General features: G+C 55.1%; 1 long non-coding RNA gene across 3 annotated transcripts in view; it reads right to left on the bottom strand.

Annotated features, from left to right (window-relative positions):
- Nucleotides 1-54: 54 nt before the first annotated feature.
- LOC308180315 overlaps nucleotides 55-16075 on the bottom strand; it is a 23033-nt gene continuing 7012 nt past the window's right edge. The window contains exons 2-4 of one of the 3 annotated variants that reach the window (XR_013940877.1): nucleotides 15359-15484; nucleotides 7307-14052; nucleotides 55-4177 (exon numbers count right to left, since the gene is read on the bottom strand). This is a non-coding gene — a long non-coding RNA (uncharacterized lncRNA). Of the gene's footprint in view, nucleotides 4178-7306; nucleotides 14053-15358; nucleotides 15485-15929; nucleotides 16073-16075 lie in introns of those variants that run through there. The other 2 variants (XR_013940878.1, XR_013940879.1) reach the window with 2 other exon arrangements.

Below are 16075 nucleotides of genomic sequence, written 5' to 3'. Positions count from 1 at the left end.
GAGGACACGGAGCTGTTGCAGGGGGTCCCGAGGAGGCCGGGAGGATGCTCAGGGGCTGGAGGCCCTCTGCCGTGGAGGGAGGCTGGGGGTGTTGAGGAGGCTCCGGGGGGGCTTATAGCGGCCTGCCAGTCCCTAAAGGGGGGCTGCAGGACAGCTGGGGAGGGGCTCTGTGTCAGTGATAGGACAAGGGGGAACGGCTTTAAGCTAAAAGAGGGGAGCTTTAGGTCAGATATGAGGAAGAAATTCTTCGCTACGAGGGAGGTGAGGCCCAGGCTGCCCCGAGGAGCCATCACGGCTCCATCCCTGGTGCCCCATCCCTGGCAGTGCCCAGGGCCGGGCTGGGGGGGCTTTGGGCAGCCTGGGCTGGGGACAGGGGTCGTGCCCACGGCAGGGGGGGCTCTGAGGGCCCCCCCAGGCCGAAGCAGGCCTCGGCTCTGCGGCTCCATCGCACCCCACCAGGGGGCACCCGGGGGCCGCCAGCCGGGGATGGGGGGGTTCGAGGAGCTGGGGCAGCCCCCCCATAAAACCAGGCTGCCCCCGGGGCTGCCCGGCCGGGCTCATCCCCCCTCGACCCCTGGGGAAGGCTGCAGGGAGCTAAAGCAGCCCGAAAGCACGGGGGGAGGCGGGGACGGAGCCCTGGGGTAGCCCCTCTCGGGGGGGACACGGGGGTGGCGGTGGGGGGAGCGGGGTGTCCCGAGGAGACACAGGCCCTTCGGACGTTGTATTGACCGAAAAGCCCCAAAAGCTGGGACAAAAATCTCGCCCCTCGTGGAGCTGGGCCGAAGGGGCCCCTTCAAGGTCATGGCGGGGGTTGTGGCGGCGCTGGGAATTAAGCGCTGGTGCCTCAGGATCCGGCCTCGTGCTTTTATCACCAGGGAAACGGCATAAAGCTCGCCCGTGAGGCCTGAAAGAAATGTTTTTATTCTAAACTTTTTTTTTTTTTTTCCTTCAGATAGAAAAAAAATATTTCAAAAGACATTTTCCATGCAGAACATCAGCTTTTGATGACCTTTTTTTTCAGATGCGTGTCAGAAAACAAGTCTAAACTCTACTAAAAATATTATCTGAGGCATCTTCCCAGCAGAATCACCTTGGGGCTGGTACAAGACATTTTCAGATTCTGAAGATTAACAAAAAAAGAGGGAACTGGAAAACAAATCCTGCCACAATGACAAGAACGGCAGAAATAACCAGTTCCTCTCCTTTCCCCTTAAAATATTCCTTACGGATTTGGGGGGAGCAAGGGACCTTTCCCTGGCAGCTGGAGGTATCAGCCCGGATCAGTGCTGAGCTCCTGCAACGAAACCGCGGTGGCTTCAGCCAGCTCCGATAGAAATTCCCATTTCTTGAGCTCCTGGCGGAGGGGACAGAGCTGGCGGCTGGGGGTCCCGGTACGGCACAGGCCACCTTTCTGGCTAGCAGTGGCTTGGGGCGAGGAGCCACCTCTGTCCCCTCCGCCGCGGTCCCCTGCCGCCCGCCCGCCTCCAGATGGTGATGCTGCTGGCCCCGCTCTGCCCCCCTTGCCCGGCTTGAGTCATCCATCTTGCACTGTGTAAGAGGCCTGTTGCAATTAAGTAGGCTGAAGTGCTCCTGAACTCTTTAACCTTTGCCCTGGGATTGCTCCTTTTGCCCCAGGGCTGTGGATCAGCTCCATTGCACTCTCCAAACAGCGCCTGCTACTTAGCTGACATTTCTTTCTCCTGCTGGATCCTATTAGCACCCTGAGGTTGAAAATGCTACTTTGGAGTGTTGTAAGGAATGTGATTTATACTGGAAAGTAGCGGCAATCTATCTTTCCCTATGCACACACTACACGTGAGGCTGGAGAGCTAAATCCACATCGCCTGAACAAACAGCAACTCGGGTAATTGTTGAGGAGGCTTTGGACACCTCGCAGGAGGGGCAGGCACGGAGCCGGGCTCGGGACAGGCAGCCGACAGCGGGGCTGGCCAGAAAAATGCCTCTCATGGGGTCCTGTCCCCATACCCGTGCAAAAAGCTGGCTCCAAAAGTGCTGCAGGCAGGGCCAGGAGCGGGGCTGTGGGCTAGGGCGGGGGGTCCTGCCATGCACTTCTCTACCCTGAGCCCTGCCCGTTGGCCTCGTGTCCAGGGAAGACCAGAGTTGAGCAGAATTTGCGCTGGTTTGCCTGCGTGCAAGTACGTATCACAGAGAACGCAATGCGCACAGGAGGCAGATGAAAATAAGAATTGAATGGTGCCTGAAGGAGGGCTGATTAGCCTTTATCAGATATGACACACTAACCACCGAGGCTCCTGGCTGGAATACCGGGTTAAAATCTCCGCAGTGTCAAATTTCATCCTCCTAAGCAAGGAGACACTTTCCATCGTGTTTGTGTGAATCTTCTGGATAAGCCCTGGAGACTGAAACCATCTCGGCTTCATGCGGGCATTAAAAGTCCCACCCACGTGTTTAAAAAAAGCCCCAAACCCAGAAACGCAAAAGCTGACATTTACTCTAAAATGTCTTCTTCCTGCATCGCTGCATGGCATCCCGTGCGATCGGCGTCTCCTCGCTCCTCGCCGGAGCTGGCTGCGCCCGAGCAGCGCCGCGGGCATCCTCGAGGGCTCGCGCACGAAAGGCGCAGCTGGGAGCCAAGAGGGGGCTTTGCACACGCAGAAGTGTGCGCACAAACAGACGCACGGACACTAGCACAGTGCTTTCCGGGAGAAAAACCAACAACGAAAAAACCCCTAAGCAGCCTCTGTGTCAAAAGCCCTTTTATAAAAGCCTCAGTAGCTAAAGAATTGCCATTGTTTCAGTCTCCAGTGAGTGCTAGTCTTAAAATATTTCCAGCTCAGAGCAGGCTTTGACATTCTGCCCAGACCCAGGAGAGGGAACAAACATGAGTTCAAAAATGTTTCTGCAAGGCACGGATCCTTCTTTTTGGAGAACCCTGCTCAGCATCTCGCTTCTTCTGGCTGCGTGTCCCCCTCCCACAACCCCCAGCAGGGGAGACGCCCCAAAAGCACCCCGAAAATGGGGAGGCGATGACTTCTTGGGGCCCTCAGCAGTGCAGGAAGAGCTGGCCTGGATTTCGTGCTGGGGTTTGTTTTCATGCTCATTGCTCAGCTTTGCCCTTGCAAACAGCAAAACCCTATTTTTCCCCAGCAATGCAGAGCTCCGGGCTGTGCCTCTTGCTCTGTCGCCGATGGGTTTCACCAGTGGTGCACCGGGCAGCTCCGTGGTGCTTGCCCAGCTGCACGGCACCGGGACGGGCAGGCGAGAGCTGCTGCGGAGGGGAGGCAGCCCGAGCGTTCAGCACGAATCCCCTCAACCTTTTTCTGTGTTCGCCAAAGATCCCGGGCGTGCCGCAGAGCCAATTTGGGGGCTGGAAGCTCTCCGTGCTGCCTGCAGGAAGGGGACGCGAGGGACGGACCACGGCACACGTGTCCAGCGTGCCTGCTCCTCGGGGTGCTGGGGGTGGGAGCTGGGGCAGGAGGACCTCGGGACAAGGCTGCCCCCGGGGCTTGGCACGCCGGGGAGCTGCAGCAAGCTCCTTGGCCAGCAGTCCCAGTTTCTCACCCTTTCCCTTTCCATGCTCTGAAAAAAGGAGGAGAGGAGCCCAGATGTACATTGCTGGCTTGGCTACCCTTCCGCAAACCAAGGTCTTCCCCACCTTCTCACAAAGCGATTTTTTTTTGGCAGAAAGGTGCAGAAAAGCTCTGGATGTCTGTAGGAAAGACGAAACGAGCTGGCTGCCCCAGTGACAGAAACCGCAGCCGGGCAGCAGCCTTCCCCAGCACCTAAAGGAAAGCCTCCAGCGGCCCTCCGAGCCCCAGCAGCGGCAGCACAGGGCCGTGCGTGGTGCTGGTGGCTCAGGACCGTGGTGCTGGGATCCTGCACGCTGGGGGCTCCGGTGTGTGGCTGCTTGTCGGGGCTGCGAGCACTCAGCACGCTGGGTGAAGGGCAGTGTTTACCCAGGAACAATGCGGGGTTAAAATTTAATAAGCCCTTGTGCAACTCTTTGTAGAGCAGCAGCGAGGACAAATAAACATCTCTTAAAATACAGTCAGTACTCAGGCTCGCTGTTTAATTCATCCTCTGGAAATGCGTGTTGTTTATAGCCACTCATTTCAGGAGCTAGGAACAGCAGGGGGTTGATCCACTCTGAATTTCAGGCAAAATAATGCGATCCTCACTCTTCTCTTGTTTGTTCCTAGGAGAGAACACAAGGTCAAGTCTTTGGCTAGTGCAAAGTTTGCTCTAAACTACTGAGTCTCTTTTATTTGAGTAAGTTTCTTCTCTGCTTTCTCGCTCTCCCCCTTTTGCCATGCCTGCAAGCCCTGGGGGAGTCCAAGTTTCCCGAGGATCTGGGTTTCCTCCTTGAGTCATGAAAGCTTCTGGAGGGAAGCAAAGATGCGTGGCCAAAACCAGAGGCTCCCGAGGTTGAGGGTTAGGAAGTTGCTCTCTTATCTGCTCTCCTCCCATGCAGAGACGAGCAGGGGAACAGCCCAGTGTGGGAAATCTCCCCCTCCCCGGGGCTGCCGGGGGGATGCTGCAGTGCCGAGAAATCCCCCTTCTCCGGGAGCTGGTTCAGCCCTTTCCAGATCACGAAGCCGAGAGGCAGCGATGCCAGCCGTAGCGACGGAAAGCCGCGAATTGGGTCACGCTGCCCATTCCCCTCCCAGCACGGAGCTCTCCTCGTGCAAAGACAAACAGGGAGAGCATTGCTCAGGGCGATGCGCAGGGCAAAACGTCTGCGCTGGCCCGGGAGCTGCAAACGTGCTGGCTGGGCTCGAATGAGCCTGAAGCCTCAAAGAAGCGCTCGGCTCCTCTAGGAAGAGAGCCAAGGCCGCCCTCTGCCAAGGGCTGGGCATCAGGGGGGTTGGACGAGGGGAGAAGGGGGACCCTTGTTCATTTTAACAACCTCGTGGCAGCCCTGGGGCCAGCTCTGTCTGCCTGACCTACATAGGCGAACCAGAGCTCCCTGGACACAATCGATCCATTGGCAGCAGACAAAGATGGAGCAAGCGCCGGCAGCCGGGCATCCCGCAGCCCCAGCACCCTGCCCCTGCCCTCCGTAACCAGCAGCACACAGCACCCACGGCCGCGTGTTTTGGGGTGTCCTCCTATGGCAGGCTTTGGTTTCTCTGTAGCTGGCTTCTGGTAGCATTTGTACATGCCCCCGGGACGCCTCAAAATAATGCGCACAAGCTTTTGGCTGCTAATAAGTCGCAAGGTGTGCTCTTTGGCTCAGAAGCTAGATTCCCATTTCTTTGCAGAGCCTGCTAATGGATCACCAGTGGATTCAAGTGTCCTTCCTGCCCGGTTATCTAATTTGTCCAGCCTGCCAACACACCCTCAAAACTTTTCCTTTGACTCTGTTGTTTTAGCATCTTACACCCTCGGGCCAGTCCTGCTGACCTCACGGGTTCTGCTGCAGAGGATGGAGATTTTTTTTTTGTTATCTGCTCTTTTCTGCCCCTCAGTGAAGGAGCCACTGGGACAAAAGCCTGGTCTTCAGGGTGCCGGAGTCATGTCCCTCCTCTTAGGTAATATCTTCTCTATTAGACCCATATCAGTGCGACCTACACGGAGCAGCAGACCTTACCTCCGCCAGCAATTACCGAACTCGTTAAACGCAGCAAACCAAACCACGGCGCAGAAGAAGGAAAAAATAAGGCAAGTTAAAAGGTGGGCAGAGTCTGCCGTTGCCTCTTCCCGGTGGCTACGGGCAATGCATCTGCGTTGCTTTGTTCCCAGGCGAGCACCGTGCCAAGTATCAGCTTTCCACGGCAGAAATGAATCACGGCAAATTGCTCACCGAGCCTCCGCAGCCGGCAAACACCAACTGCTGAGGTATAAAGGGAAAGCGCTGCTGGCCCCCGCTCCGGCCGTCTGAGTGCAAGGCTGCTAATTAGTAAATAAGGGATAATCCGATCAATTAAGTGCTCAGCCTGGGGGCTGGAGCGGAGGGCACAGCCCTGCCAGTGAGGCGGAGGGGAAGGGGCGGCCATGCAGTGCTGGGGTGCACAGAGCAGATCGGGGTGCATGGGGCAGATTTGGAGCACGGGGCAGGTTGGGGTGCACGGGGCAGGTTGGGGTGCACGGGGCAGGTTGGGGTGCACGGGGCAGGTTGGGGTGTACGAGGGCTGGTGGAAGCTGCTGTGGGTCTCTGCAACGGGCTCTTCCGTGGAGGTGCAGCTGGTGCAGGCTTGCACGAATGCCCGGCACGGCTGGGAGCGTGCTGCAGAAACCCATGCGGTTTTGGCAGCTTTTAGCGTCTGGCACAGCACGGGACAAAATGCAGGAAGTCTGGTGACACTCGGCAGGCGGGCAGTGGTCAGGGAAAGCCCTGGGAGCTGGGAGTGTTTTGGTACCAGGGCGCGAGGGAATGCCCTGCGGAAAGGAGAAGTGCTGGTGCGGAGGTGCTGACCGAGCGACAGGGCAAGGAGCAGCAGAAAGCAAAGCACGTGGGTGCAGAGGGATGCTTGGCAAGCACCTGCACGCTGTGCTAATGGAGCCTCAAAACCAAGCAAGCGCCACCCCTGGCTGAGCAGTTTTCCTGTCTGGTGAACATGCAGTTCATTAGGATGCAGATAATTTGGTGGCTCCTCACTGTGTCCCATGCCCCGGAGATGCTCCAGGCTCTCCTCCCCATCAGGCAGGAGTGATGCTGGGCTCGTTCATGTGAGCCAGGGAGGTTTGGATGCCCTGAGTGCAGGGGCAGGCTCTGTCCCTCCTCTGTCTGTCCCTCTGGGGATGTGGGGGTTGGAGCCTGTCCAGACCATGCCCTGTCCTCACCCAGGCCACCCCGTAGCCCATCCAGTGTCACCGCGGTGGGGAGGCTGGCGCCGAGGGGGTCTGGCACCGAGAGCTCCCCTTTGCTTCTTGGGGAGCGAGAAAATGGTGAGCTGCAGGAAGAGCTGCCCATTTCCAGGCTTGCAAATTCAGCCTTGGGAGAGCAGCAAAAGGAAATTGAGTTCTCCACGACAGCAAGCTGAGCTTTCCCCGAGACCTGGACCCTCTCTGGTGCTGTCCCCCTGCCCTCCAGCCTGGGCAGCCCCCCGTGCCCCAGCTCCGCCGCGTCCCAGCAGAGCCCCCCATCCCTCGCTGCTCCCCCGCCGCCAGCCTCGGCGCTCCTGAAGCATTCCCCACAAGCACCAATTTCAATTACGTGTTTTTAAAAAGTCATTAAAGAGAATTCCCCGTGAAATTATTTTTATTTCCCGCCTCTCCTCCCTGCCTCCCCGCCCCTCCACCTCCTTCCGGACTAATGAGATTAATTGAAAACTGCAAACATTTTCCGAGGGCCCAAGGCAAACGCAATGTCAAATCCCAGTACCTCTTCCCAAGTGGTTCTGGCTCCCCCTCGCCCCTCCTCTCGCTCCCTGTTCCGAGCAGCCCCCCCGAGGAGGCGCTGCGCTTTGCAGCCTCAGAAGGTGCTCACATTTTGAAACCTTTGTTTTTTTTTTTATTTTTTTTCCCTCCTCCTCTTAGGAAGGGAAGAGAAAGCGCCTGAGGAATGAGGGCTGTCAGATGCAATAATGTGAAATCTCACTTCGGGCTGGCACACGGGGGGGGGGGGTCTCTGCGGCGCGATGCCTTTCCCGGGGAAGTTTAAAAGGGGAAGCGGGGAGGAATATTAGAAAAGTTATTCGGCTTGCTCTCGGCCCCGCAGGTAGGAAGAGAAAAATAAAATCCCCCAAACCCAATAACCTGCAAACCAAACCCGACAATAGCCCTATTCACCTAGCAGGCTTTTATCCGCTCAGAGTGTTTGATGCCTCCCATCTCGGCGCTCGGTTAATCAATAGAACAAATCTCCAGCGCCGCACCTCTCCCGGCCCCCACGGGCTCCTCCGAGATTGATTAAAGCAAACATCCATTTTCAGGGCTGCATGCCTCTGAAAACAACGCACTTTTTCAGGCTGCCTTGCTACCGTGCGCTCAGGATAAATAAAGGAGAGGGAACAATACGGGAGATTTGTTACTTGGTGGAGCAACTGCTCAGCATCACATTTCCTCTGGTGCTGCTTTAAGTGGGGAGAAGAAAAAAAAACCATGAATAAACCCCCCCCAAACCTGCTGAATTACGTGGGATCGTGCTTTCCTGCATGGATATATCCACACACTCTGGTGAGGAGGATGACAAAAATGGATTTAGAACTGGAGATAAATTTATTTTCATGGAAAACACCCCAAAACCCAGTTTGCGCAAACACAGAGGCATACACTAATGACGGGAGAGATAATTAAGGCTGCAAAATGGACTCCCTCATTTGTCATGCTGACCTTAACCGCACTTAAAGCTCTTACAAAAGCAGCAGAGAGGGTGGTGTGCTGCCAGCCCCTCGGCTTGCAGGGACACGGGTGGGTTTGGGCAGGACTGGAGGGAAGAGATGCTGTGAGATGCCCAAGGAGGTGCTGAATTCCCGGGCTGGCCAGCGGCGAACCTCTCACACAGGTGCCCCATTGCTGTCCCCTGAGGCTGACTGAGGTTGCCTGCAGGGTGGGGGTCCCACTGTGCCACTCAGCCCGGGCTCGGGGCTCAAAGGAAAAGCCCTTGTAGGGTTTGGAGAGAGCTCGAGTCCCACAAGCAGGCTTGACCTGGAAGCTGCACGGCCACGGCATCGTGGCAGGACTTCCTGACCCGTTCTTTCCATTTCTTTCCCCAAACTCTCCAGCGAGGGATTTCTCCAGGCAGTGACGCACACCCGTGCTGCTGGGCTGCTGCTCCCTGCAGATGCTTCCAGCCACATCGAGGACCACGAGGCCGCCGGCACCACGAGCTCCGTGCTCACCACGAGCCCTCCGCAAACCCTGCCAGCAGCCAGCCACGCGCTGTGCTTCTGCTGCTGCTGCGAGGCTGCTGCCGTGTCCCCAGAACTCAGCTCTGCAGAGGGTGAGCCCTGCCTGTAGCAGCACGGGCAGCACAAAGTCTTCTCATACCTTGCAGCCGCTGCCCTGCTGCAGGCCCTATAGCCGGGCCAAACGGGACCCCCAGTCCCTCCGACGAGCTGAAGACCTCCAGTTTATTAAAGATACATTCCTACGCTAATAAAAGACGTGTTGTCTGGTGGCGGGCAGGCTGCAGGATGTTATGGTTGGAATGTTCCTTGGCCCTGGTGTAATTAAAAAAAAACCCACCAGCTGTGGATCTGCAAGGAGCTATTTTTTTCTCCCCCAGACAGCCAGACTTGATGTTTTCTGTGATCTCCGTGATGTCACCAGCTCCCCTTTGATGTGTGCAGCCGAGGAACCGCCGGCTCACGACTCCAGGGGGATATTTGTCTGTGCATTGCTCACGAGATGACCCAGAAGGATGGAGACAAGATTAATTACAGAAAGGGAGAGACCAATCCCCGCCATCCATATTTATTAGTGCATTAGGGTGTAGTGGCCGCTGTGGCGAGCCCAATGCAAAAATAATGGTAGGACAAAGTCACTTCCCCGAAGATTTCAGGAGTGGGACAAAAGGATGGACTGTTTTCCCCATTTTTTTGTGGGGAGGATGGAGACACAGGGCAATAAAGGCCTGCCTTAAAATAATACAGCAGGCTGTCCCACAAGGGGCATGCAACGGAGCCAGACTTGGAGCAGATCCCTCCTGTGCCCCCTTGGTGGCCTCACGTTTGTACAACACGGTGAAACCGCAAAGTTTATGGTGGTTTTCTTTTGCAAGTCCCCCTCTTGGATGGGCTGGTGGCAAGCAGCACCACGGGGATGCTCAGGAGCTTAGGGCAGCAGTCGGAGTGCTGCCAGCAGCAATGCCCTGCCCCTTGAGGCTGGTGGGGCACGAACCGAACGGGAGCTGAGCCAGCGGCCTCAGGACTTCAGCCCTATCGGTGCGGCGGGGTGGGGAGGCCTTCAGGCTGCACAGCTTGCAGGCAAACCTCCTGAAACCTCCTGAAAATGATCCCTTCCTCTTCCTGACACCCTTGCTCCAGCACGCTGAGGACAAAAGCCTCTCCATGGCACAGCTCAGACGCTCCCCTGGGACCCCCCGGCTCCTCTCTAGTGACAAAGATTTTCCAGAGACAATAAATTGGGACCAAAATTCAGCTGCCCATTACAATCCCATAAAGGAATGCGTTTTGTTAAGCCCTCGGATGTGTCCCCTTTGGGCTCTGGGGTCTGTGCAAGACAGCCGGAGCCCACCCCTCTGCCCAGACCTGGTAGCCCATTGCCTGGGCAGCTTTTGAGCTGTGATTCTGGGTTAGGTGGGAGCCAGCCCTGTTATAGCAGGGTGGGCACGGCACAGACAGCAGGAACAGTCTGTCCTGTCCCCTGCCTCGCTGGGGCAAATACCGGTCCCCGGCCTGCAGTGAACATTTATGCAGGTATTTACCCTGCAAGCAGCCCAGAACTGGATTAAGATAAGGTGAGCGCTGGGACGATGTGGAAATGCCTGTCAGGCCTACAAAGCTGCAGGGCAAATTAAGCAATCATGTTCCCAGGACATACATAAAAATAAGTAAAAAAACAATATTAATCCATAGCAACAAAAGGCGATAGCATGGCAACAGCAGCAACGGCTGCAAAACAAAACGGTAACAAGGAGAGAGAGGGAAAGAGAAAATAAAGCCCTGCTCTGGCCTTCAGGGTTTTTTTAAGGTAAAGTGGGATGTTTTGTGCCACGTCGCTGGGCACTGAAGCACCTCCTTGGTGCTGGTGCGAGCGGCTGGCCGCCTGCTCCCGCGCATGGGGCGCACGTGGGGCGCACGACGCTTTTGGCTCCCCCGAGCCAAAACACCCCGAGAGCCAAAACCGGGAGAAAGTCGGCATGAAAACAAGGCCCAAACCCTGTTTTGAACTCAGGTGCTGCTCTGCTGCGGGTGCGTAGGAGGAGCGTTATGGAAATAAGCCCTGATGGGCGTTAATTCGGAGCGGTGAGTCAGGCGGGTGCCGCGGCTCTCGCTGCAGCACCGATAAGCGCTGCTGCTGCTGCTGCTGCTGCTGCATGCCTGGGGGGGTTACGTAGGCTTTGGCACGGCCGGGCAGGCGCTGGAACAATGTTAGGTGGGTTTGGGATTTGGACGGAGAGAGGGAGCTGTATGGAGAACGCAGATGGGGTTGCATAAAACTGAGTTGCAGGCAATTTGGCTTTATCGGAACCCACACTAAATGGATAGCTGTTAAAAGGAGTAGATTTTCCGTGCTGCGAGAGCCAAAGCAAATACAGTGAGACATAATTAAATGCTCGCCTGCTAAAATAATAATTTTCTTATGAATTGAGAAAGGTAAAGTACAATGAAAGATGGACCCGATAAAGGAACAATGATTCTCCATTATGCCTGCTGGAAGTGCACAGATAAAGAGCACAAATAAAGGCTGGTGGGCGGGTAAAGCAGGGCTTTGGTGGGGAAGGATTTCCACTCCTGTTGTACAGGTCCCCGTGTCTGCTAATCACAGAGGTGTTAATAAGGCAGATGAAGCCCTCACGTGCTGCTCGTTGCCATACAAACCTTGAACGCACAGTCCAGGCAGCGCTGTCTGAGTCCCCAGCAGCACGTGGAAATATTAATGCTTGTCTGGAGGAAAGAGAAGGAAGGGGAGAGATCTGTGAAAGACTGCAGTTTTAATTCTGCTCTCATTTGCGGGGAAGGGAAGACTGGAGGCACCTTGTCTGGTGGGGCTGGGGCCGCTTCCTCTGCTCCAAGAACTTCTTCAATGGGCCTCTGGGCGGAAAAAACACTGCAGAGGTAAGGAAGCCCTTCCAAATAAGAAGTGAATGGTAAGATCATCATCATACTAAGAACCCCGGAGAGTCGTTTTAGGAGGCAGAGTTGGAAAAAAATAAAGAAGAGAGGTCCCGGGCTGTGCACCTGCAGGAGCTGCTGCTGGGGAGCGCGTGCAGCCCCGAGCTCCTGCGGCACAGCCGAGCGCTCGCGCCCGCCCTGCCGAAAGCGCAGCCCTAGAGGTCAGGCAGACATCGCCTTTGAAAGCCTCTCTATAAATGTTATATTCATTTAGAAAGTAAGGATGAGGCTGGATAGATGGCTTTCACCTTTAAAGGGCACGGGTGGGGAGCAGAGAGGGCTCCTCTCCGGCAGCGCCCCGATGGCAGGGCGGTTTCTGCTTCGTGCAGGGGGAGCAGGAGCTGGGGCTACCCCGCGTCTCCGGCAGCAGCACGTCTTGCAGCTGAGCAAGGGGGATGAGACCCACCAGGGCCCAACAAGCAAGCGCAGTGCCGGTTTTGCCAGGCCGGCATCGCGGCCGTGCCACCGGCAGAGAGCTCTCGGGATGCTCTGTTCCTGTCCGGGCTGGGTGCTCCTGCTCCTGCTCTCCCTGGGCTCGCGCAGGCAGCAGAGCCCCGGTGCCGTGTTGTGAAATGGGGGGATCGAGAAACGGCCAGGGGCTTTGCTCCTTTTTCAGCAGGGGCTTTGCTCCTTTTTCAGCAGTTGGCTTCGTCCTGGCACTGCCAGCTCCAGCCGGGGCGCTTGACTTCTGGCCCTGGGCACGTGTTCAGTGCTTTTCCAGTCAATCCTCAGACTGTGGGAAAGGGTTAGGTCAAAACCCCTTTTTCCATTATTTTAATAAATACGTCCATTTTTAAAAAGTTTACTTTTCAAGCCTCCTCCAAACAGAGGTACTTTTTCCCTGCCTCAGAAAAAAGCCCAGAAAACAAAAGACTGAATTTGGGCCCTACGTTATTTGGCATTGACTCTTTTAGATACATTGAACATTACTTCATGGCTGAAATTACAGAAATAAAGCTGCTAGTAAAATAGAAACTAATAACTTTTGCCCTCTTTGTCTTCCTATGGAAGTCAGGAACGGCTTAGTCTGTACAATAATTACACTGTATGCACAGCAAAAAAAGTTCTTGACTCCTGCCATCTGCAGTCCTTCCCCACCAAAGAAAAAAAAAAAGTTGGCAATAAATTTAAAACAGTTTTATTTACCTTGAACTACTCAGCCAAGAATGCACATTATTTAGGGACTGGAATAAAAAGCCATTCACTCTAGTTCAATTGGCCATTTAGTTCAATTTGTGTGTGTTACTGCAGGTAATTACTATGGTAATAATGTACTGTAATCTGCGCTGATTTGGAGCTTGTCCTGTTTCTGTATTAATAATAAGTGCCATATATGTACTAATTACCAGTTTGTTACCATGGTTATTTGCGTAGATGCCATGTTAATGATACCCTGGAAACATAAAGCAATCACATTTTTGAATTAAATCTTTGTGGTCTCTTTAGTGCTAAAAGCCCAATTCACATAAAATAATGATGAAGAAAATGAGATCATCGTCGCTGACTTGCCAGCAAGCTGATTAGCCGCACTGCATAAATATACGATTTTACCATACTGAAAAATTAGAGCCTCCAAAACATTTTCCGTGGTTGCTAAGTAACTTCCCGAGGATTACATCACTTACAGGAATACGCGGTGCCAAATCTGTCATGCACACGTATTTATAGAGCACGCGGCGCGGGGAGCGCACGCTCGGCGGAGAGGTCTCCGCTGCTGCCGTAGGTGTAAACTGCTGGCTCGCCGCCGGAGGATGGGGGTAAATGAGCAGGCATCCATCCCTCCCCCTGCTGACAAACTCGCAGTCGTCGGAAGGAGCCAGGAGGCAATCCGGAGATGTCTATTTTTGAGGATTATTTAAAGCCAGGAGGGACCTCTGCTATCCCTCCCCTGCAATAATTTCACGCTGCAGGTCCTGCGCTGGGCTGCATCTCTTCTCCCTGTTAAATTGAACTGAGCAGCGTGTTTGGGGGGATGATTTGTTGGAAATGCATCCTGGAAGGGATGGGGCTGCTGGCTACCACTGCCTCCGGGACTGAGCGAGCGCTGGGGTGCAGAAAGCAGCACGCAGCACTTCAGGGTCTTTGCTGCTGTCCCCCTGCTTCCCGGTGCCTGCCCAGCTCTGCCCCTGCACTGCAGGACTGTGCCCAGCCCTGCTGCCACCTCTGAGCAGCACTTCCAGGCTGTGCCAGCGCCAAAATCCTGCCTGGCTTGGCACTGGCTTCTGTCCTGGCCGCGGTGTCGCTGGGGGCTGATGTCCCCGTGCTGCAGCCTGGGCTGCAAACAGCCTGCTGTTCCCACACTGCGGCCACCTCGCTGGCCATACTGGATCTGCATTACAAGTAAAAATAGTTTATTGGCAGCAGAAACCTTCCCTTTTCCCCGATCGCGTAGTAAACAATGGGTCCTTCCTACCCTAAAATTAATGGCAATTCTTTAACCAGATGACAGCGGCGCAGGGGCTGGGGAAATCTGGAAGAGCGAAATAGTGCTGTCCCTGTGCAGGCCGTAACGAAGAATGCAGGGAAACCTATAGGTCCCCAACCCTACAATAAAATCTGACCCCTATAGTAAAATCTGAACCCCCACAGGTGTGGAGCCCTTGTAGGTCCATGGGAGCGTTGGGATCGGGATGCTGCAGGGCTCGGGCACCCCAGGTCAGCGAAGGATGGAGCAGGGCTCAAGGAGGGCAGAGCATCGTGGAGATGCTGCTTGAGCATCTCCCTGGGAGGATCGACAGCCACCGCAACGCCGCAGAAAGCCCCCAGCAAACCTCTCCATGGATTTGCCAAGCCAAGTGCTGACTCGACCCACGGAGGAGCTCTTTGAGGTGCCCGGCTTTGCCCAGAGAGGTGACGCTGGAGCGCGGGCGCTGGGCGAGCGGAGCTGCTGTGCTTCATCCCCCTCTGCTCGGGCCCAGGGCCAGCGCCACGTTCCTCGCCAAGGATTCTGCAAAGCCCCGGCCCGAGCAGCGGGTGCCACGTCATTTGAAAAGCTCCTCGGTGCTCTTTATTATCTGGTCATTATTTTTGCACTGAAGCCTGAGATAAGCAAAGCATAAATCAAAGCAGCGCAGAAGCCACTTGGAGCAGGTAAAGGATGGAGAAGATTTTAATCAGCGGATCTGGGCATGAAAAGCCAAAAGAGGGAGAGAGGGAGGGAGGAAAGGGGGGGCGAGGAACAAAGGAAGGGAGCGAAACACCACTTGTTGTTTGTGGGACCAAGACAAATGTTTCCAAAGCCACATTTTCCACATGACTCCCAGCAAAAGCTCCTGGTTTGATTATTAATCGCGGGCCGGCCTCCATCCATCACTCCATCCGCCCGTGCTCCCGAGCTGTTTGATGTGCTGCTACCCTCCGCTCTCACCTCTGTTGGGCTGCTCTGGCAGGGGAAAGCCCAGCAAGATATTTAAATAAAGAAAACGCAATCAAATAAATCGGGGAGGAAATAAATAAAACTATCTGGGGAGCTTCTACTGTGCCGGTCGGGTACCTGCCTCTGGAGGCTCCTGGAGTGCTGCTGACACCGGGAGCGTCTCCCAAAATGGATGGACTTTGTCTCTTGCCTCATACATCTGTTTAATGACCTCTCCTTGCAGGCACTTGACATGTGATTTATGGGATATAAATTTTACCTCTTCTCTCTGCAGCGTTGCAAGCGCTACGTGCTGAAAGGTGAGAGCACCTCGCCCCGCCGGGCCGCTGTGCCGCGCCGGCTCCCGCGCTCGTCCGCTCGCTCAACTTTCTTCCCCCGGCCCTTCCTTTCAAAAACAAAACAACAAACCCTTAAAAATGTGTTTTTTCCTCCCTGAAAGCAAACTGCTGCTGACGCAGCCTTTGCAGCTTCAAGGCTGATGGCGCTTTTCAGAAAAAAAAAGAAAACAGCAGCATCCCAGCTGATTTCCTGCAAATAATAAAAAAATAAATAAATAAGTCCTTAATTCTTTTACTGGCATCTGTAGCCTCTAATTCATAAATTCATCAGGACTTTCCCAGGATGTCAGTTTTGGCAAATGAGCCCTGAGTTGCTTCATGCTAATGGAGCGGTGGGCTGCCTGACCTCAGGAAATAGAGAGGCCAAACATGAAAAAACAGAGCCGGGTTCAAGGCTGGGGCTGTGAACCCCAGATTTGAGGGTGAGGTCAGGAGAGGGTCAGGAAAGCATTGTGTGCGTGTGAGGGAGAGGCGCTGGTTTCTATTTAAAACCTTCCACGGCGCTCGGAGAGACCTCTGGCCATTGTGTGCGGGAGCAGCCCGGCTATTGAGCGGCGTGCCTCGAGGATCCTGGCTGCAGGAACGGGGAGAGATTAGAAACAGCCACACGTACACGCTGCAAGCCAAGCCCTCCCCTA

Source organism: Anser brachyrhynchus (assembly GCF_964034855.1).
Source record: "Anser brachyrhynchus genome assembly, chromosome: 19".
NCBI lineage: Eukaryota > Metazoa > Chordata > Aves > Anseriformes > Anatidae > Anser > Anser brachyrhynchus.
The sequence above is the reverse complement of the archived record's forward strand: the minus strand, read 5'-3'. Positions and strand labels throughout refer to the sequence as shown.